This window comes from Hylobates moloch, unplaced genomic scaffold (genome assembly GCF_009828535.3).
Source record: "Hylobates moloch isolate HMO894 unplaced genomic scaffold, HMol_V3 SCAFFOLD_6, whole genome shotgun sequence".
NCBI lineage: Eukaryota > Metazoa > Chordata > Mammalia > Primates > Hylobatidae > Hylobates > Hylobates moloch.
Window position 1 is genome coordinate 61,477,069 of NW_026652281.1, and position 24,771 is coordinate 61,501,839.

Sequence of the window (24,771 nt, forward strand, 5' to 3'; positions counted from 1 at the left end):
ACTCCTCTTTTAGGTGATAATGCCAGATGGCTTTGTGTTAGCCACAGACATTTTTGGATTTGGCTAGTTTGGGATATCTTTTAGTGGTTTAGTGGGATATAACTGTGGTTTTTAGTTACTTCTGTGACTGTTAAGCTATTGCTAGCTGTCCCAGTATAGGGATGCCTTCCAGGAATCTTTCTATGTCTTTTGTGCCAACACTTCAAGCATCCTGACTTCAGGAAATTGAAGACAATCTGGTTAGTGTGTATCATCAGCTAAAAAGGTATTTACAATTAGTGCATAAAAAATGCACTGATATGATCTGAAATCTTACAGCTCATATATGAAACTAAAGAGCACTTTTCCTTAAGTTGGTAATAATCCTAAATATTGATATGACATTACTAATGAGTTTTGAAACTGAAAACTGTGTTTTTAAGCAATCAATAATTAAAACTAATTTCAACCAACTACGCAAAAAGATTGAGATACCTTTCTCTTCCTTCTACAAAAAATTGTGAAACTGCCATTATATGATGAAGTCACCTAAAGTTCTGCAGTCAACATATGTTTCTTAGAGATGTGTCAGGCAGTTCATTATAATGATATTTTTGAATGTTGCAAAGTTTGTGGCATTTGTCAGCTTTTCTTATCTAAATATTAATGCTTATACTTAGATTTGCATTTGTAATTTTTTAATTTTTAAAGAACTCCCCCCCACACACACACAAACTGTAACCTATAGGCTCCACAAAACCTGGATCTTCCCTGCTCTCCGAAATAAGTGCTGTCTGAATCAAAATATTACAATAGAAATTTTACCTCCTTTGATCTAATACTTTGCTTTTACTGAAGGCGGCTGGATTCCATTAGCTTTTCTGGCAGTTTTGCCACTCTGATTACAGAATTGCTGAATCAGAATCTTGGGATTGAGTATAACCTCAAAGGTCATCTAAATCAAACAGTCATCCTATGCTCAAATCCCCTGCTGATGCCCCTGCAGGGTAGATATCAGTCCATGGTTGAATGCTTCCAGTGAAAGGAAACTCATTATGGCCTGTGGAACTCATCACATCTTTAAACAAGCCAAAATTTCATAAGGGTTGAAAAGTACCTCTTATTGGACTTACTGTAGAATTAAATATCTCCTTTTTTATACACTTCTTTTATCTAAATCTCATTTTTTTTACTTTTTGAATTTAATTGAAAAATAAAAATTGTATATATTTATGGTGATGACATGATGTTTTCAAGTATGTATAGACTGCGAAATGACTAAACCAAGCAAATTACCATAGGTATTATCTGACATAATTTTTTGTGAAAACACTTAAAAATCTACTTACTCTTACCATATATTGTTATTACTATAGGTACCATGTTGTACCTCTTGAACTTATTTCTTTTGTCTAATTGCCATTTTATGTGCTTTGACTAGTATTTCCCATATGTCCCCCTCACTTGTTCCAGTCTCCAGTAACCACGATTCTACTCACTGCTTTTACGAGTTTTACTTTTTGAGATTCCACATATAAGTGAAATCTTTTTGTATCTGAATTATTTCACTTAACATAATGTCCTCCAGGTTCATTCATGTTGTTGCAAATTACATTTTTAAAAACAACTTTATCAAGATAGAATTAATACATCTTTTTATTGTACTTAATATTTACATTTTTATATATTACACATATTTACAATAGGTGAATATAATAAAAGGATATTATTCACATTCACTTATTACCAATAATTTTAGCTTTCCAACATATCCTTCAAATACATATTCTTTAACTGATAGTCTGTACTATGGTAGCCTGGTCACTAGTAGAAAAAAAAAAAAAAGAATGTTATAGTAATTACCACTTATACAGCATTACTGTATGCCCAGGAAGATTTTATTTATAAGAATCTCATTTCTATAATAACACTATGAGATAATATCATCTGTATCTTATAAGTTAAAAAACTGAAGCTCAACCCAGGTAAATAATTTGACTAATTTCATGCAGCCATAAAGTTGCAGAACTGAGGTTCAAACCTAAGTCTATGTAACTGTGAAGCTCATACTTCAAACCAGTAGACTCCACAAGCTCCTATAACATTCTGTAATCTCCAGTAATGATATTCAGAAGCAATACTATGTACCAAACTCTCTACATAAATTATTTCAGGTTAGTATATTTATCTGAAAACCCAATAAAATAGGTATTGTGATATTCAACGTATAGTTCAGAAGGGTTAATCTGTCCAAGTTTACTTAGCTAGTGAGTGGTAGAGTTAGTGTTTACATCTGCCTTAGTATCTTTGGGCTGCTATGACAAAATACCATAGAAGGTTTATAAACAACAGAAATTTACTCTCATAGTTCTGAGGCTGGGAATTTCAAGATCAAGTTGCTGACAGATTCAGTGTCCTGTGATGGCCTGCTTCCTGGTTCCTAAACAGCTGTCTCCTTACTGGGCTGTCATATGGCAGAAGGGGCAAAAAGGGCCTCTGGGGTCTCTTTAGTAAGGGCACAATCCCATTCATGAGGGGTCCATTCTTATGACCTAATCACCTCCCAAAGGCCTCACATCCTAATACCATTACCTTGTAGGCAGAATTTTAACATACAGATTTTAGGGAGATATAAACATTCAGATCATAACAGCATCCAAATACACTTAATGTCAAAGGCTTTGCCTTTCCCCTAGCTTGTTCCATCACTTGGGTTGTAGAACAGGTCAGTCGTCTAGTAATGTCCTGGGGAGAATCATGAGTCATCTAAGATCCTCATGATTGCATTGTCTCATTCTGTTGCTGCAGCTGGTCTCTTGAGGCTGAAGGTTGAAAGCAGCCATCAGGATTTACAAATAATATAATAAATATAATATAATATAATATAATATAATATAATATAATATAATATAATACAATATAATTGTGTGTACATACACATTTGTGTATTTGTCTATATCTCCATCCTAGTCATTTGGCCTAATATGGAGTGAATAAGTAAAATATCACTGCTAATAGATTTCCATTCCAAAGCTGCCAGCTCTATGATGAAAAATTTGGCTTACAACTGCCTAATCTGCTTCTCCACTTCAGTCTGGCAAACTATTCACTTATTAAAAGTATATCTCTATAAAGCCTTTTTGATGGGAAGGTGAGACACTTGAGGAATATCATATTATAAATTCCACATTCAGGTCCTCTCTTCTTATGCTCATTTTAATACAAAGTTCATTTACTATGATTGTAAAAGTTAGATTTGGAATGGAAAAGAAGTGGTGTCATATAAGGACAACATGATGCCCAAGATGAACACATATTATATCCTACCTCCGGGAGGAGCTGGCTTAGGTGGTCCATCAGTCCCATTGTGCTAAGTATACGTGTCTGCTTATGTATATCATCTTTAATGGTTGTTGAATGATGTACTCGTTTTAAATCATAAAAACTACAAATTACATGTAATACAGAAAAGTGTTTATCATCCACACATTGTTAGCTATTATCTTAGTTATTAAAAATATTGATATCATACTCTGTTTGTTGAGTTTAAAAGAAAGTTTTAAGCTATTTTAATATAATTATCAATTGTCCTGGAGCGTGAGTCCTAGGGAAAACAATTCTTCTATCAAATTTTTTAAATTTCCATGGAATTTTATAAAATAATTATTTAACACCATTGCTACGTCAAACAATTAGTTACACTATTGGCTTTTTGAAATACGGTAGTTGTCACCTGTCTGATGCCAAGTGTTCTACTTCTGGTGGCTTAATAGGTAAGCCAGATTTGATTGTGTGAACTCTAATCATCTCAGGGTGCTTTGCTGTTTGATTTTGTTTTAAATAACAATGGTAGACAAATTTTATCTCACTCATAACTTGACATATTCTGTATCCATCTCAACTTGGTTGGTCCCTGTTACCTGGGACAGAACCCCACATCAAAGGTTTTAGATTAAAAAGTCATTAGGCTTATTATAGAGGTTGGCTGCAATCTTAACCTGTCAAGATCTAAACAGCCTGCCTTTAGCCTCCAATTTTATGGTCTTATGAGAATGTTTCCATGACTAAATTCCTGTTTCTGTTTATCTGCCTGATTTCCTGTCCCATTCATTCCAATATGGACTATTTCCATATATATATTCTATATATATAGAATGTATATATATTTCAAGTATTTCATGATTTTAGGACCTTTGCTAAAAAGTTGGACCATTAAGGAAGTGGTCATATCATGAAACACACTGTCTCCCATTATCTCACCAGCTCCAAACCCCTGGCCTCTCATTTTCTCTCAGCACTTGGCTGTTTTTCAGAATAACTCACACCTTTTTTTACATTTTCTCAAGGATAACTTTTTTTTCTCCTAAATTCAGCCCCTAGTCCTTGCCTTTCTTTCCAAAATAAGCCTCTTAAGGAACTTCCAAATACAGAATACTCCCTAAAGGTAAATCTGGAAAGTGTAATTTCCTCCTTGATTAAGATGATTCATCACCCTATCGATTGCTAAGGTTATTTTCTCTGCTGTCATATCTCACGAAAAGCTTTGATAAAACTGACCAAACATTTGTAACATATCCTGAATCCAGCCACTTTTCTCCCCTTCCACTGTGACTATCTGTCCCGGTCACCATTGTTTCCCAACTGGATTATCCCCATAGCATTCTAAATGATCTCCCACTTGCACCCCGATCCCCTACAGAATACTCCCAACCCTACAGCCAGAAAATCCTTTTAAAATATATGTCACTTCCCAGCTTAAAACTGTAAAACTTGCAATGGCTTTATATTTGACAGAGTGAAAGCGGAGGTCCTTCCAATAGCCTAAAAGATCTTATCTCTCTCTGGCTTCTTCTCTTTCTACTCCCCTAACTCCTCCTTGAGACACTCCCAGCCCATGACACTTCACTTCTGGTGATTATCTTTGCTTCGTTTGCTAGCTCAGAATAATTTTTCCCCTAGTATAAGGTTGTCCTGCTCCTTCACTGATACCAAATCTCTCCTTAGTGAGGCTTCCATGGTCATTTTACTTAAAATTCCTCACTCAACACACACCACTAATCTCCCTTTCTTGTTTTGTTTCTGTAGCACTTTTGACCTTTTAATTGACTAGAGTCAATTGCCTATCTTCCCCCTTCACCCATGCTTAGAATATAAGCTAAATGAGAGCAGGCATTTTGTAAAAATTGGTATATTCTCAGAACCTAGAAGGGTTCTTGGTACACAATGGTTGGCAAATAAATATTAGATAGCAAAAGCAATGAATAAATTAATGAGATTATTTCACATTCATGCTGAGATCTACCTTTAGCTCAGTAAATTAATCGATGTTGTTTAAAATTTGATTAGGTACATAACTATTTATTCACTCAACTACTTTAGGGACACATTGATAAATAGCACTTAATATGTGGGAATACAAACAAATAAGTGAACATTTTAAATGATAAATGCTTTGAAGGGAAGAAACAGAGTACAGGATGATCCAACTTAAATGGTTGACCTATCTAAATAAAGTGGTATCAAACCAAAATATGCAGAATGAGGTGTTTGCCACGTGAGGAACAGGGGTAAAAGCTTCCCAGAAGCAAGTTACAGCACATGCAAATATCCTGCAGCAGGAAAGAGCATTTGAGGGACTGAAAGGAATACCTGTAAGTGGAGCCCACTGAGGGAGAAGGGTTTCGTGAGAGGAAAGTGAATAGTGAGGTGGGGCTGAGATTATGCTGGGCCTTGCAGACCATGAATAGGGGTTTAGTGTACATTCTAACTGCATTGGAAGTCACTGAAAGGGAGCAACACAATTATCTAATTTTTTTTAATGGTCATTTTGGCTTCTGAGAATAGATTTGCGGGAACAAGAGTGTCTTAGGTTCTATGAACAACAGCTCAAGAAAGATGAGAAGATACAGGTTTTTAAAATGTATAATCATAAAACAAAAAGTTAAAGCACAAAGCAAAATTTGGAATATAAACAGAAAAAGTGAATCATATTTCCTCTTTTTTTCCTCTCTGCTCTCTACTTTCCTACATTTCCAAATAGTTAGTGTTAGAATATCTTAGTATTAGTTAGGGGAAGAAAATCACAGGCATGAACATACATACAAACATAAAGAGAAAAAAGAGAAGAAAAATTCAAAGTAAAATGTGAACTCTGCTCAGTGGATTTATAAAGTAATTCATTTACAATTGAATTTTTTTTAAAAACCAAATTGCCACTGACATTAAATTTAAGTCACATTTGTTTTGGAGGCTATCCCAAGTTAAAGTATAGATATTAATAATACAGTATTTTGGTTTTTTGTAGTTTTCCATTATTAAAAAAAAATCCAAACAAATACCACCATGACAGTATATAATAGAAACACAGCAATAGTGGTTAAAATATTTATCTTTGATTACAGAACCGAAGATTAATAAGTTATCAACATTTAAATGGAGGATTAAATGCCAAAGAAATTTAACATGCTTCTTCCATCTATCAGTGTCTATTGTGAAAAGTTCAAGTTACCTATTTTTTTTTTTTTATCTTCAATGGGATAAAGATCCTTTGTCTACAATATTGGTTGTTGTTTCTTTGAAAATCTATGCTTGTGGGAAATTTCAGAATTAAATGTAGAGCAAGGTTTAAGTTTGATTAGTCCATTGCAACTGAACACAGCAGGAAGAGGCCAGCAGAGTATAGGGTGGAATTAACATTCATGCAATATGTAAGGTTGCCTACTGATAAATTATGTGTCTGAGCCTTTTGCTTTCTTGGAAACTATTTTCAAGGTTGGTATAAGGCTGTGGAATGTTTTGTGAAATCACTAATGGTTTTCTAGACCTACATTATTTTAAAATGTCTACATTTGTATTTTGTGGTTGGTACAATGATTAATAATAGTTTGCTTTTAAATAAAATGTCAAATTATATCATCTTCACAAAAGTAGTCATATTTTCCACCAAATTTTCTCAGTTCTCCTAAGCTCTTCTACAAACAAGGGGGCCTTTATATAATATCTTGGCTTGCTCAATTGACAGAATGCTATGAAAATAACTGTTACTAAAGGTTTCAAACGAATAATGAAGGTTAGCTGAATTAAATGCCCTCCAGCTTATGTTTCCTTCTCTGACCCTAAGGCAAAAGGACATTCACAATATCTTTTCATTTGTATTTGTAGTAATTAAAGTGGGCCCATATGATTTTAAGAGAAATTTACACCAGTTTCAAATCATTCATTGCCACTAAAGGCAATCTAATTGGCAATGATTTCTTAATGTGGATATTGGTTTTGGTTGCTGACTCCTTCAAAAACAACATCTTTTCTCATGTGGAAATAATGCCTGGGAAAGAACTAGAATGTCCATGTGACCAATGAGGTTATATCAGCCTTGAGTGGGTTTGGCTGCCTTGTCTGTTAATCTCCTGGTGCCAAGTTAAACACAGCCCAGGGAAAAATTATGTGCTCCATTTATTATCATGCACATCCTTAGAATGAACTGAAGGGGGCAATATTGACTAAGAAAATTCAGCAGGGCAGTCCTTCAGGAAATAAACTTGGGAACACTGTAACATTATTTAAGATAAAAATCATTTTTGTTTGCCAGCTGCTACTACCATTACACACAAATACACATACACAATGCACGATAAAGAATTACTGAAGGGCTCAAAGTTTCAAATATCATGGATTGTATTATGAATTATATTCATAGATTATAATAACAGCCAAGTTTGTTTTTGTCTGTAAAGTATACTTTAAAAGGCACATTTTAATAGATTTGGCACAAGTTTAGCAAACTGTATTATTAGTCTTTCTATCTAACTCACTCTGCGTGAAGTCCCTCACATAATAGATTTTGGTTGTTTCACACCAAACATGATTTCTTCTTTCAATTAGCTTAATGTAGATAGATAAGAGTAGATAAATCAGAAGGAGGTACCTCTCCTTCCAAGAGCACTTTTCCTGTTCGATTTCCTCTAGGCTTTATTGAGGAAAGCAGATATTCTTGTAATAAAATCTTTAAACTTGTGCTACACACCAGGCATGGTGGCTCCCGCCTATAATCCCAACACTTTGGGAAGCCGAGGTGAGAGGATAACTTGAGCTGAGGAATTTGAGACCAGCCTGGGAAACACAGGGAGACCTTGTCTCTACACAAAAAAAAAAAAAAAAAAAAAAAAAAAAAGCTGGGTGTGGGGGCACATGCTTGTGGTCTCAGCTTCTCGGGAGGCTGAGGTAGGAGGATTGCTTGAACTTGAGAGATAGAGGCTTCAGTAAGCAGTGACTGCACCATTGCACACCAGCCTGGGTGACAGAACAAGACCCTCATCTCAAAAATAAACCTGTGCCACAAGTTGTCACAAGTTTATGTTTAAATAATGCCAAATATATCAAACATAGTTTTTCACTTAGGAATATTTGTATGTGAATAAATGTGTATGTGTAACTTTCTGCATGTAATATGGCTTCTAATAAAATAGAATAACACATCTTTACAACTTAGATTTTTACTGAAAAATAAAAACAACCATATTATATAAACGTATACCTGCTCATTTTATAATAGCAGTCAGACCACTCTAATTTCCCTGTTCCAGAAAATGTGTTATTCTTGACCATTCCCCTTTCCCTGGATAACTTTATTTGCAACAAAAATCTTTAGTCTCTCACTTCTACTACTGAACTGTTCATTTTATTCCCCATTCTCAATCAAAACCCTTGGAGGATTATAGTTAGTAGTATACCTGGATGAAGTATTGTTTGAAGAACAGATAATTTAGGGAGGTGAATTTTGTAGTTTTGAGTGGGGAGTGGGGATCCTCAATAGTTGTATTTTATACACACATAAAATTCTACATAAAGACAATTCTATATAAATGAAATAATATAAATGCAAACTAATATTAATACAAGATAAATGAGATGTTTGTAGATAATTCTCTCCATAGCTTAATTTCTCTACCCCTAAAATGAGAAGGTTGGACTAAATTAGCCAAGGAAGGAATATAAAAAATGAATACAATCACTTCAGAGACCTGGAATTGACACCAGAAGTAAGGACTTGATTATCCAAGGTCAAACTGCTCAAGAGAGCCAGAGTCAGGCCTAGAACCCAGGTTTCCAAAAGCCTAGTCCATGCTTCCTCCACCAGAAAAATACCGTATCGTTCCTAGAATGAATGCTGCTGTCAGTCAAGCCCAGTGGTCAAGTGTCACGTTGATAACAAGGTACGTACAGAGATATTTACTGAACCAGAGTAAGGGCATTGAAGTTTCCACGCACACATGTAATGAAATGTCCTCCACCAGTCAAGGAGGAATGAAGGAAAAGCAAGGCAAAGAAGGGAGTGAAGGAACGATGCATAAGAGAAAGACAATGATTCCTTTCCACAAAGGACAAGGGGCAGGCATAAATGTGGAGAAGATGGTACAGGGAGCTGGATCTGTGCATGCTTAAGGAAAGCAAAAACAAAAAAGCAAGCAATTTTCTGGGTTGCTGGTAACTCATTTTCCTTCTGCCTTCCCTCATTGGGTAGACTATTCTGAGAACCTATGATTTCCTTTCTCCCTTTGTTTTCTCTCTTTGTTCCCTTTCAGCCAAACATCTGTTTATTTTTATTGTTTAGTTTAATTATGAGATATTAAAAATGTGCTCCTACTAATTTCACTTTATTTTTTTCTTAATTAGAAAACAGTATAAGAATTGGTATAGTCCTGAGTTGGGCCTGAATTGAACATTTTTAATTATTTTATTGTATAGCAAAATAATTTACCTTAAAATTAAGAGCCCCCTACAACTACAAATTTAAAGGATTACACAATGTTCCTGAGACACTTTTTAGCAATTATTTATAAAATAACATAGCAGATAAACTATCAACTCACCACCTAAGGGGTCCCAAGTCTAAGACATACCTCTTCTTCTCAGTACCTTTTTCCAATAAATCATAGTCATAAAGATCTTATTCTGCCCCTAGGACACACTGTTTTACTCAATTCAATGCTCTTACCTTTAAAGTCCTAAGAAGAACCAACTTGGTTGAATAAAGTAGCAAAGATCAAGGTTACAAGATTTCTTAGGATGATTTATATGTCTTCTGTCATCAACCATGTTGATTTCAAAGACGTCGGTAAAGTATCAATCCTGGATTCAATTCAAAACTATGGATATGTGTTGCTTTAGGCTTGGGGGCAATCTTTTTTTATCTGACAAAAAAAGAAGACTATGTCTAGGAAAGTATACAGTGTTGCAAAGAACTGATGTCCTTTTCCAAATATGATACTACTATTTGCATTCATATGTGGTTAGAATGTATTTCTATATAATTTGTATATCATTCCCACTATGCACACTATGCATTAGTGGAGTCAGTTCTCTTGTTTACTGCTTCCATTGATTTTTACAACTCTAACTCTGAAATGGCACTACAGTTGAAGCTTTCCCCAGCCTCCCCTTCATTCTTTACACATTCTTTGCTCTTTCCATTGCTCTGGTTGTCCAGGCATCTCTAATTGTACTACCTATTATAATTATAATGAGCAGATTTTCAGTTTTTCCCGTATTCATATCCATGATTATTAAATTCTCTATTACTCCTCCTTACCAGAAAAGATACTGTTTGTCAAACACCCAAAGGCGATATCGCTGTGATGAAGTCATTACTGATTTCTAAAATGATCAGAAGGAATTTTCTTGATTTAGCATTTTGTGTCTATTTAAATGAGGTTAATGAATTGAAGAAGCTCTCCTACAACAGAGCATGTTAGGTTAAAATGACCATCTATGAGTCTTTGGATTCATAACACCTACAAATACATCAAAACACAACGCAGGCAGAAGAGCACTTTGCTCTGACTACAAGAGTGTTGAATCATTACAAATTATTATAATTATAGTACATGCATTCATGTGGGAATTTTTATCACTCCCTGACAAATAATGGTTCTCAACATTATAAAGTTCATAAGCAATTCAAGTATATCTTTTTCTTTTCATAGAATTTTCTGTATTCATTTGTCTTGTATCTGTCTCTATGCATTTGTGTGAAACACCTTTAAGGTTAACAGCAACTATGAAAATCTAGGGAGAGAGGATGATCTGAAAAAAGAACCAATGAATTTTAAATGAAGTTCATATTGGAAGGCCTTTGAAAAAAAGAATTAATGTCTTTACTGTAATCTGACTATAGTGGGTTAGCTGCTTAAAACTAAGTTTTGAATTATTAATGTTGAAAAACATTTCTACAAATGTGCCTAATAGGAAGTTGTAGAAACAAACACGATAGTCTTTAGTGAAAATGTATGAAAGTCTTGCTTGGTTGTTTATAACCAACCAAGACATTTAAAATAATAAAATATATAAATGTCTTGGCCCTGTGGATGTCTCTCAAAAATAGGTACTTATGAGAGTGTACATAAAGAAAATTAAAAAAGACAAAACTAAGCACTATCAATTAAAAGACCTACAGTGTGACATGTTTTGAATGCAAGTTGATGAGTCAAGGCTATGGTGCCCGGCTGAAAAGCAGGTGTCCCTGAGAAGCCGAGAATCCTGGAGAGTATCTGAGAACTACCAAGAAAAGCAGTCCCACCACACAAACGGTAGACGAAGTGCCAGAAAACCAGCTTAACAGCAGCTTACGGATGGGAGGCCACACAAATCTCTCAAGCTGTTCTGCTGTCGTCCAGGAGTGCCTCATATGTAAATCCTAATAAACTCACCTACTTGCTAAGCTAGACTTGTCTGAGTCATTCTTTGGTCTCTTGGCTCCCTCCTAGTTTAGAAGTCTTTTAATATGATTCCGGGTTTTTCTCATTATATCATTTCATGTCAATTGGTACAAGAACATATTCTGTATTTATGACATTTCTACACATATAAGAATTGGCATAGTCAATTTTTGAATTATGTCAGATTTGCTGGAGAAATCTAATAATATCCAGGACCAAGTTTATGAACTTCTCAAACGTTCACATGGACTCGGGATTCTGGGTGAGTCTGTAGACCATTCCTCTTGGCAATAGTCTGAAAGACAGATACCCTGACATCTCCTTTCCCTATGCAGTCTTCAGTCCCAAGCTGGCTCTGAGACAGCCTGTTCTCAAGGAACATATGGCTTCATGTTAAGTATTAACCTGTTTCAACTCTGTCTTCCCATCTAGCTGTATTGGATCACATATGAACAACAATAACAAAATAATAATACGTTATTCAATATGGGACTAAAATCAACTCATTTAAAGCTTAAAGACTAAGGTATTCATATGAAAACAAGCTTTGTAAGAGCGTCAGAAAATATGAAGTGTAAAGTCTTGCCACTAAACAACTGATGTATCTTTTTTCATTTAATATAAACTTTTTATTAAGAGAAAACATTTTCTGAACTCAACCATATTGATAATAATAAACTATGGCAGAAAATGATCCTCTTATTCTGCTAACATGCGAGTTTAATTTTCCTGGAAAATATTACATATTATTTTAATTTTAAATTTGTATGAGAACATAGTAGGTATATATATTTATGGGGTACCGGAGATATTTTGATACAGGCATACAGTGTGTAGTAAGCACATCAGGGTAAATTGGGTATTCATCACCTCAAACATTTATCATTTCTTTGGGTTGCAAACATTCCAAGTATACTCTTTTAGTTATTTTAAGATGTACAATAATTTATTGTTGACTGTAGTCACCCTGTTATCAGATACTAGATCTTATTCATTCTGTTTTTGTACCCATTAACCACCTGCCTCCACCAACTACCCTTCCCAGGCTCTCGTAACCATTATTCTACTCCCTGTCTCCATAAGTTCAAATGTTTTAATTTTTAGCTCTCACAGATGAGTGAGAATATGCAAAGTGTGTCTTTCTCTGCCTGGCTTACTTCACTTAACATAATGTCCTCAAGCTCCATCCATGTTGTTGCAGATGACAGAATCTCATTCTTTACTATGTCTGAATAGTACTCCACTGTGTACATGTACCACATTTTCTTTATTTATTCATCTGTTACTTGGATACAAGTTGCTTCCAAATCTTCACTCTTGCAAATAGTGCTACAGTAAACACAAGAGAGCAGATATCTCTTGAATATACTGATTTCCTTTGTTTTGATTATACCTAGCAGTGGGATTGCTGGATCATATGGTAGTTCTATTTTTAGGTTTTTGGGGAACTTCTATACTGCTCTTTACAGTGACTAAAGAATATTTACATTCCCACCAACAGTGTATGAGGGTTCCCTTTTCCCCACATCCTTGCCAGCATTTGTTATTGCCTATTTTTGAATAAAAGCCATTTTAACTGGGGGGAGATGATATATCATTGTAGTTTTGATTTGCAATTTTCTGATGCATTTTTTCATATGCCTGTTTGCCATTTGAATGCCTTTTGAGAAATGTCTGTTTAGACCTTTTGCCCATTTTTAATTGGATTATTAGATTTTTTCCTATTGAGTTGTTTGAACTCCTTGTATATTCTGGTGATCAATCCCTTGTCAGATGATAGTTTGGAAATATTTTCTCCCATTCTGTGGTTGTCTCTTCACTTTGTTGACTGTTTTCTTTACTGTGCAGAAGCTTTTTAACCTGATGTGATTCTATTTGTCCATTTTTGCTTTGGTTGCCAATGCTTGTGGAACAGTAAGAAATCTTTAACCAGGCTGATGTCCTGGATAGTTTCTCCAAAGTTTTTTTTTAGTGGTTTCATAGTTTGAAGTCCTAGATTTGAGACTTTAATCTATTTTAATTCGATTTTCATATTTGGCAAGTGAGAGGGGTCTTGTTTCATTCTTCTGCATATGGATATCCAGTTTTCCCAACACCATTTGCTGAAGAGACTGTCTCTTCGCAATGTATGTTCGTGGCACTTTTGTTGAAAATAAATTCACTATAAATGTATGGATTTCTTTCTGGATTTGAAATTATATTCTATGTGATGCTATCCTCTTCCCTGGCAATAAAACAAATGAAGTTGCCTTTGTACAAATTCCATGGTGACTTACAAATATTTTCATGGTCAGCTGCTCCTTTAGTAAGAAAGTGGCCACATTTACTTATTTCTGATGAAACAAAAGTATTTCTCTGACCTGTTGGTAAGTAATCACACAACAGAAAGTACTGACAGTTTGAGAAAGGAAGCAAGAATAAGATTCCACTTACATAGCGGGACTCATAAGAAATTAGGAAAAGGAACAAGTCTTAGCAAAACCTCTCATTTTGACAACAGTTGCCACTTGTCCTTTGCCTCTTAGTCCTTACAATTAAAAATATAGATTTGCTTTAAGTTACCTATTAAGTAGGAAGACAGAACAAAAACAACAACAAAATGCCAACAAATTCTTTCCTATTAGGTAGTTTGAAGCTAACATATTATCCTGCTGGCTGGAAATGCAAAAAGCATCTTATGGAATCACATCATAAATGATCCATGTAGGACAGTATATTTTTCATTAGCAAGGTAAGGAGGCATATAGCCAAATAAATCAAAATGAACAAGGCAATTATTGTTCCTCCCATAATGTCACCTTAAAATGGAAGCAATAAAGGAAATACAATGTAAAGAAAGAATTTTTTACTGGGGAACACATTTTTATATTTAGAAAGAAAAACTTTATGCCTCTGAAAAATAGTGAACCAATTATTTTACGTGAAAAGTAAATTTTAAAAGAATACAGAGTTAGATTTATGAAGCAGGTCCGGGAAATGCTAATTATTTACTCAAAATAATAGGAATGTAAGAGAAATTTAGACTTTGAAAAATAACTTCTAAGTGAATGCCAGTGATCAGCAGGAATTAAAATTTAGATAGCAACACTGTCCTTGATGTCTTTTAGATCTGTAATGCTATAGATTTTGTAGAAATATAATGACCATTATAGTGAATTCTTCAGTATATATATTAGTGAAAATTGACAATAACAACTTCATAAGCAGTGAGATTCCCAGAGTTCAAATGTCTTAAGTTTGAATAGGTAATATCACGTATAGTGGTCATTGCTGATAAATTGATTTTTGTAATGCTGTAAAGCAAGTAGGTATGAGCCAATTATCTGTCCCTCCACACAATTTTTTTCTAAATTTCATACTCAATAATGAGGTCTTAAGGGGAAGCTTTTGTTTTTTTAAAACATATTTAGGGAAAATGGTCAAGTGTGAAAGGTGTTATGACCAACAGCAATCAATGTTGTCTCTTACAATTTATATTACTTCTACTTAAGGAATAACATACTCTTATTTACAACGAGGCTCAACAGAAACTTTTTTCTTTTCTAGACAAGAATAGAATGTGTAGTAGTAAAAAATTGAGCAAGCATATGGGAATGTGATGTGGCAAACGGGAAGATGCATGATCTTTAAGGATTTTAGATGCAGGGCTGACAAGAGCATACCAGATGGTATCAGACCCATTTTTTCCCATTCATGACCAAATTGTTGATGCCCTTATAGACTGTATGACACCTTCTGAAGAAACTCTAAAGTGCCTCCAGGTCCCTTAAAGTACTAATTAGAAATTTTAAAAAAAGGGTTTATGATGCAGATGGAAATTTCAATTCTCTTTTATTGTGCCGTTACGTCTTTAAAGAGAATATAGACAAAAGCTGGTACTACTATATAGGGTCAAAGAGGAGAATCTTTCTTTTGGATCATGACTTAAGCTGTTATTTTGACAAGGGTAAAATATTCTTTAGAACTGAGAAGAATGGGTAATTCAGGGGGCTTGTTTACTATAGATGAAAAGCTGATCACCTTCTTGGTTAAAATGTATCAATATTCCCCTTCCTTTAGAATAAAGTTTAAAATTCTTCACCTAGGTAAATATAAACAAATATATATTCTCTGTCTTAGCCCCTAACTTAAAGCATTTTTCAAAACTCTGCCCCTTATATTTTTGTGGCCAGCCCATTAATTGCAAACTGTATGTATTAGTCCATTCTCATGCTGCTTATAAAGACATACCCGAGACTGGGTAATTTATAAAGGAAAGAGGTTTAATTGGCTCACAGTTTAGCATGGCTGGGAAGGCCTCAGGAAACTGACAATCCTGGCAGAAGGGGAAGCAAACACATCCATCTGGCTTCCTTGCTCCTTGAAGACAGCCTATTGTGGGACTTCACCTTGAGATTGTGTGAGTCAATACTCCTTAATAAACTCCCTTTCATATATACATCTATCCTATTAGTTCTGTCCCTCTAGAGAACCCTGATTGATGCACAACCTTTACCCCACTCTGCCCAATTGACTCATTGTTCTAGCCTCATTCAGTTTGTACCTATTTCAGGAAACATTCTCTGAACCACTTTCTCACAACCTATTCTGGGTTCAGTAGGCATTTCTTTATGGAGCTCCAGTAGCATCTTGAGTTTAACTTAATTGTTGGGTTCAGCATGCATTACTGCTTGGAAAAGCAAGCTATGTTTTTCTTCTACTCTCACACCAATACAACAACAATCAACACATAAAACTTCAAAATATGTGACCCCAAAATATGTGGTGATTCCTCCCTACCAGCAAGCAAGCAATTCTGCAGCAGACACCAGCTGGGTGTCCTCCAATTCAATTGACACTGTTGACCTGGAGATAGGATTAGATCCCACAGGTTGAGCGCTCAATTCCACAAAACCTCCTCCTCGCTTCCCACCAGTTGCATGTCTAGGCCTCTAGAACGTCTGACCAACTTGCTTCAAGTTGGGGTTCTCACAACCCCTTCTTTGGGTTTGATTAGTTAGAGCAGCTCACAGAATTCGAGGAAACACATTTACTAGTTTATTATAAAGGGTATTACAAAGGATACAGATAAACAGATTCACTGGGTGAGGAATGAGGAAGAAGCACAGAGCTTCTATGCCTTCCCTGAGTGTGCCACCCTCCAGGAACCTCTCTGTGTTCAGCTACCCAGAAGCTCCTGAACCCTGTCTTCTCGGGCTTTTTAGGGAGACTTCACTGGACAGGCAAGATTGAAGCATGGACAACCATGTTGAAATGTGATTGGACAAAAGGGTATGATCTAAACACAATAAGGCCTGTCTGTTCAGATTCTTTTAGGCCTTTCTGTGCAATATTCCTTCCTCCGAGGCACAAGTCAGGACCCTTTCTAGAATGACGTTCTTGTAACCCACAACCAGCTTCGAGTCCTGCCATGGGCAGGTAAAATGAGAGCAGGAAAAGACCAGAGAGGAAGATTCTGTTTACTGTAACAAGATGTATGGGAGTTATGAGCCCAAAGCCATGGAAGAAAACATATATACATATATTAGGTTATTCTGTATTATCACTATAAATGTCCATTTGTGAATTTAAACTTCATTTGAACTCTTTAAAGGAAGAGCTTGTGTCCTAGTAGTTTTTATCTTTATAGTCTCTTTGTGTAGCATGCAATATGACCTGTGCTCAATGAATACATATATGGCTGTGGAATTGAACAGAAATTTCAGTGGAAGTATTGAAAATGCATAGATAAAATTAAACCTGAGAAAAGATTGGGTAACATAGAACATGCTAGAGAAGGCACCCGAAAGCTCTGATGAAGTTAATGAAAAAGTGCGTCAAATCAAATGTTTATGCACCAACACACAATATGTAGAAATTAAGAGGATTTACACCATTAACATCAACTGACAAACGTGATTTCATAGACGATCATCTTAATATGTGTTGTCTGCTGGGCCAAGGTGTATGCATGTATTGGGACCATATATTTAAAATTTTTATTTTTTATAATACTAGACATATATGTATTTTTATATACAAATATGAGTATTTTATGCTCATGCAGAGCAAAAATATATACATATATAGGTATACATTCTGGGAGTTCTATATCCAGTAGAGGCCACTTTTTAGCATTTTCATATTTGTTTTACAAAGAAATTTTTCCTGTTATATATTGCTTTACATTTTTCCCCCCAAATAATCTAGAAGTACATGCTAAGTAATCAAATAGAGGTTTTTTTTTTTAACTATACAGTTACAGATCACTTAACAACAGGGATACCTTCTAAGAAATGTATTGTTAGGTGATTTCATCATTGTGTAACTATCACAGAGTTATTTACACAAATCTAGATGCTAGAGCCTATTACACACCTAGGCTGTATGATATAGCCTATTCCTTCTAGGCTAAAAACCTGTATACGTTACAGTACTGAATACTTTGGGCAACTATAACACAATAAGTATTTGTGTATCTAAACATAAAAAATATATAGTAAAAATACAGTATTATAATCTTATGGGACCATTGCCCTATATGTAGTCTGTCATCGACCAAAATATCGTTACATGGTGCATGACTGTATATCACAAACATCTCTCTATGTCACTACATCTGCATGTATATAGCTAAAAATCTAAAGATTGAACCACCTGAACAAAAGCATTTATTTAATACAAAAGAGACAAGATGGGATATCCCTGTGGAATGATATTATAAACAACCCCGTCAGACTGTATGTGAATGATTTTCTAAAATACATTGGAAAACAGGCACCAAGGCAAAATGTATTGATAAAATGTTTACCTTCTGAAAGCACGTAACCTCAGATATTACTGTTTGAATTTGCTGTGGGCATGGGAATGGTCATCATGCAGAGCAGGGTTTTCAAACAGGCCTACAGAACAACCTACATCAGAAAATACAGTAAGCTTGCTAAAAATGCAACTTTCTGGCTCTACAGCAAACTTCCTCAATCAGAATCTTTGAGGAAAAAATAGAACTGGCTTTTTGGGCATGCTCAGAAGGGCCCCATGCTGGGTTTAACGTCTTACTGTCACCATCGTTAAAATTCTTGATGATTTTGATATCATCATCAAAAATTCTTAATGCTTTTCAACATGGGGCTTTAATTTTGCACTATGCCCTGCTAATTGTATAGCTGGTTCTGAGAAAGAGCACTGAGAAATGTACATTTTAAACAATCACTCCACGTGTCTGCAGACCACACTGTGATACTAAAAACTCAAAATGATTGACTGAAGGTTAAAAAAGCAAATAAATGTTACTCTTGGGTAGACTTCTTATAATCTAGGAAGACAGGACTATGAATGTGGAGGGAACAGAAACCATGGGAGACAGTGTAACCATGTCGTCTTCGAGTTCATAAAAGCCAAGCAGTGAGAGTCAGAGAAAAGAAAAATGCTATATTTTTTTGAAAGAACATTTCCAAAGTTCTGAGAGAGATGGAATTGTACCTTTGTTCAGAAGTTCTAAAGGGCATATGGTGAGGAATTAAAATCAGAGACTCCAAGCACTAATCCCCATATTATAAATGTAATGTGAGCTACTGACCGAATTTAGTAATCAGATACTAAAGAGAAAATTTTCATGTCTCTACAAGGCAATGAGATCAGACCTTCAAGGTTGAGAAGATTTAAGAATACAAAAAATGGAGAGAAATCTGAAGCAGTTTACAAAGACTTGAAACAATGGAAAACTCTTAAAGACAAACAAGGGCTTTTACATAAATAAAGCAGAATAGAGCTTTAAATGGAATCAGAATCCAATACTGGGAAACTTGCACAAGAATCTGATGAGATTTAAAAAAAAAAAACACACCTCAGGAATGAAGATTTCCCTGACCCAAACTAAGCCCACAATCTTTCCATAAGAGAGAGCACCGAATACCAGCACTCACAGAGTGGATACTCAGTTTTGATGACTATCACCATTCTAGGGTAACAGCAACTATACAGACACAGTACCAAATACAGAGTAGGTGCTTTACAAATGTTAACTAAACTGTAATTCTATGTTTGTTCAAATACGAAAGTGCTACCTTAGGTTGCCTCAGACAAAAAAAAAGAAAATGAATTGAGCTAGAGTATTCATAGTACCAAAAACATTCCAGGTGCTTCTCCAATTAGTTCTCCTGGACACACATTAATCTCATCCAGCTCACCTCAGTAATTTGTTTGAACACCTGCATATGAGTTTTTAGTTTCAGCTTCACTCATTATTAACTGGTCTTAATCCCTATTAAGCAGACTTTCTTGGCTATGCTGCAGGTACATATGCTTGCTCAAAACAATCCACACACCTCAGGAAAAGTGTACAATTTACTACAAAAAATATGTTAAGCAACAAAGCAGAGAGCGTAGATTTATTCGTATTCTGTTTTGCTCTTTTCCCCATAAAGGAAAATAATTTTCAAGCTGGCAAATCTAGAACAAACATCATTAGGAGAGAATTGAAGTACAAGATAGGTGCAGAGATAATAAGGGACTACTTTACAGCTTTAAATTAATTCAAGCCTTAGGGTCCAGATAAATTATATCCTAGGATATTTAAATGACTTGCAGATGTGATCAAGGCACTCCTGTTGTTAAATTCTAAGAAATCACAAAGAGAAAAGGAGGCCCCAAAAGTCTGGAGATGGGCAAATGTTATTCCCATTTCTTAAAGGTGGGTGTGTGTGTGTGAGGGGTTGAGGCAATGGATTCTAGAAATTGTAAACTTAATGCTAACCCCTAACCAAATTATTGAACAAAGGTTAAGTAGTCTGTGAGTAGCTCTCTTGAAGGCAAGGACCCTGTCTGTGTCGTTCAACACAGTATCCTCAGGGTCCTTAGCAGGGTGTGTCCTTAGCAGGCACTTAATAAATCCTTATAGAATATTAACTGCTTAGCAGGGAAAGATGTATTTGAAATCAACAGGTATTAACTGAGAAGTAAACTTAAACAACTTGTTTGACTCTCTGGGCTTCATTATTGATTGTACTGGGTAAGATTTTCAAGGTTATTCTCTGGAAACAATTCTAATATCGCACCATCTTAAGTGACCAAGACTTACTTTTGCTCACACTTCCTGTCCATGTGGGTAGACTGGGTGCTCTGTCCCGTGTCATCCTCACTCCAGAACCGAGGCTGACAGAAGAGCCAGCCAAAGCATCACCAATCGTTGAGGCAGAGAGAAAGACAAGACCCTACTTGGGGGAGTGCAGACCTACTTTTATTGCTTCCACCTGGAAGTGAGGCCGGCACCACACACATTTGACTGATTTAAGTAAACCACGTCGCCACGCCCACTTCAAGGGGAGGGGAAATACAAACCACCTTGTACTTAGGAGGAAAACCAGAAACACCTGGCTAAAACTGTCAATGAATCTCACAGTTATACTGTCTGAAAAATGAAAATTATAGTAGATATGTAGAGGTGTGAGTTTTCTTTGATCACACATTTTTACAAGAAATGTCATAACACTTTGTTTTTCTAAATCAATTGAAATCTATTGCTGAGGCCCACCATACCCAGGGTGGCGAGAGCAGCATTTATTCTTTAAGGTTGCACCAATATTCAAAGAGTTTTCAGCCTGCCTTGAAAATAAAGAAAAGTTTTCTACTCTTTAATATATCATAGTCACAGCTGAAAAATAAATTGTATAATCCTATGTGAGCCATTAGAAGGTAGAAAGTGGGCTTTTCTTGCTTTTTTTTTTTTTTTTTTTTTTAGATGGAGTCTCGCTCTATCTCCAGGCTGGAGTGTAGTGGCGCTATCTCGGCTCACTGCAACCCCCGCCTCCCAGGTTCAAGCGATTCTCCTGCCTCAGGTGTGCGTCATCACGCCCAGCTGATTTTTGTGCTTTTAGTAGAGACGGGGTTTCACCATGTTGGCTAGGCTGGTCTCGATCTCTTGACCTCAAGTGATCTGCCTGCCTCGGCCTCCCAAAGTGCTGGGATTACAGGCGTGAGCCACCGCACCTGGCCTTTTCTTGCTATTTCTACACTTAGCTTGGGCACAGTTTGGATGTAGTGTAATACCTCAGCTGAAGGTAAAAGCCTTGGCCAATTGTCTAGTCTCCACGATTGCACCTTGCAGCTGTCCCTTCTAAAGTCCTACCTTCTCCCTAGGTTGCTGCAGAGGAACATAATTCCCATCATCAGATACATACACACATTCTCCCATACATATAAGGAATATTTTATTCTTATGAGCTCTGTGTATTTCTGCCCACCTGCTCTGTACCTTCCACCACCTTCCAAAGATGAATCTCTCTCCTATATCACCCTGAAATAAACTGGCTTAATCCATTAAATGGACTTCTGTTTTCAAAAACAAAATGTTGGGGGAGGAGGTTGTGTTCAGACAACTTCTGCTTTCAGTCTTGTAACATCAACGCCCCTGAAGCAAGAACAGCACGGGGTAAGTTCTTGGTAAAAGGAAGAAATACACTGGGAGTAAAATACAAGTTAGTGTCTCAACCAATTATGTTTAATAATATTTCAAGGTAATATCTTTAATTTAATGATTAAATGAAAACAGAGGTAGAATCAAATACAGAAGCTGACAGAAAGTTTTTGAAAAAAGACAGTTTCTATTATAACTGTCAAATTATGTTTGATTAGCCATATTTCCATATTTAAAACAGTTACTCAACTGGCTATTTGAAGGACGAGATAGTCAGTGTGTCTCTATTGGCTGGAAAAATAAGCACTGAGTTTGTAGAACAAAGAACACAGAACCTTACATCTGATTCTCCTGTTCCATTTTACAGATAAGCAATCACAAGACATGAAAATTTTCTGTAACAGTCAGAAATTTTACATGGTTCCCTTTAATGCATATTATTATTCAATTATTTCTTGTTTTGTACTTTTAATGTTATGAAAAATAAACCAATGAGGATCTATTTATTTGTGATATGGTGAACTCTCATCAGAAATTATTTCTAACAACTTACACGTTAAAAACTGTATCAGGCCTCCTTCTCTTTTATCTAAATATGTATTCGGAAATTACCTAACCAGCAAAAATACCAAACAGTTTTATGTTACCCTTTAAGGGAAATATTTTGTGTGGGGCAGTACCTAAAAGAAAGCTCATTCTCAGGCAGATCTGTTTTAGGAAGGACTACCTTGGAAGTCAGAAAGTTGATTCTTCTAGGCCGGGCGCGCTGGCTCACGCCTGTAATCCCAGCACTTTGGGAGGCTGAGGCGAGTGGATCACGACGTCAAGAGATTGAGACCATCCTAGCTAACATGGTGAAACTCCGTCTCTACTAAAAATACAAAAAAATTAGCCGGGTGCAGCGGCGGGCGCCTGTAGTCTTAGCTACTTGAGAGGCTGAGGCAGGAGAATGGCGTGAACCCGGGAGGCGGAGCTTGCAGTGAGCTCAGATTGTGTCACTGCAGTCCAGCCTGGGCAAAAGAGCGAGACTCTGTCTCAAAAAAAAAAATAAATAAAAATAAAATAAAATAAAGAAAATTGATTCTTCTAAAATCACCCATGCCTGTGAGCCCTTGCATAGGACTGCAGTTGGAAAACCATGGTGCTATGTAATAAAATTTGGAGGGCTTTCTCTAATGAGAGCCCTGGGGTTTAAGTCATCTGAGTTTGGTTTGAGCAGACACCTCTGAAGTTATTATGGACTAAGTTGAGAGACCATTTAGCACTATGCAGTACTCCCAATGACTTAGAAAAACTTAACTAAACTATTGGAAGGATTCCATCCTGTTTTTTAAATGTAGTATACTTATTAACTCAATAGAGAAACATGAAATCAAGATTGACTTCGTTTTATTGTCAAACTGAAGGGTGACAAGCAATTTCAGCCTTAGCAGTTTGAGGAAAAAGAACAAGAGTCTGTAAACCCCAAATCCTGACCAGAGCTTTCAACCCTGCATTTCATATCCACTGTCTGACAGTTGCTGAAAATGTTAACAACTCATCAAGTAAAATCAGCACCATTAAAAAGTGAGGAAAGCATTTGTCTGATTCCTTTTTTACATGTTATTTTCTTTAAGTTAATTACAATGTGTGTGGTTTTTTTTGTCTGAGGGTTACTGTTGTTACTGATGTTAAATATAGTAAAAAGAAAAAAAAAACAGATTTTTTCCCTCATATAAGTTTGCCATTATTGTTTCCCAGACTTGAAAATACTTCACCTTATGCTACTAATATGGAATCATTTTACTTTACCTTATGCTACTAATATAGAATCTTACTGTAAACCCAATTTCAACATATACTTCTATAACTGTAGAATTGGAATAGCAAATTATATATGTTGCAGCGTTGCTGGAAAAATTAAAAGTTGGAATACATACCTGGGAATTAAATAAATTATATCTATACCATGCAAGAGTTAGTAACTGTCTTAAAAATGACATGAGTATAAATACTAATTTGGAAGATGCTTATAAATGTAAAAAGAAAACAGTATAGTAGGTATTATATGATCTCACTTATTAAGATCTTTCAGTGCTCACTTTGACAGCACATATACTAAAATTAGAGTGATACAGAGAAGATTAGCATGGCACCTGTGCGATGATGACATGCGAGTTTGTGAAGTATACAATATTTTTAAGACACAATGAAGTACAAAGACCAGTGACACTATGAAGCAACCACGTAAACAAGTCTGCAAAATAACCAGCTAACATCATCACAACAGGATCAAATTCAATCAAATTCACATGTAACAATATTAACCTTAAATGTAAATGGGCTAAATGCTCCAATTAAAAGACACAGAATGGCAAGCTGGATAAAGAACCAAGACCCATTGGTAGGCTCTCTTCAAGAGACCCATCAGTATGCTCTCTTCAAGAGACCCATCTAATGGGTCAAAGACACATGTAGGCTCAAAGTAAAGGGATGGAGGACAACTTACCAAGCAAATGGAAAACAGAAAAGAGCAGGAGTTGCAATCCTAGTTTCTGACAAAACAGACTTTAAACCAACAAAGATCAAAAAAGACAAAGGAGGGCACTGCATAATGGTAAAGTGTTCAATTCAACAAGAAGAGCTAACTATCCTAAATATATATGCACCCAGTACAGGAGCACCAAGATTTATAAAGCAAATTAT

The 24,771-nt window shown here is 35.7% G+C and overlaps 1 non-coding gene across 1 annotated transcript; it reads left to right on the forward strand.

Annotated features, from left to right (window-relative positions):
- Positions 1–24,159: 24,159 nt before the first annotated feature.
- Positions 24,160–24,266, forward strand: LOC116472005 (U6 spliceosomal RNA). The gene has a single exon (XR_004248930.1). It is a non-coding gene; the product is annotated as a U6 spliceosomal RNA (small nuclear RNA).
- Positions 24,267–24,771: the final 505 nt, after the last annotated feature.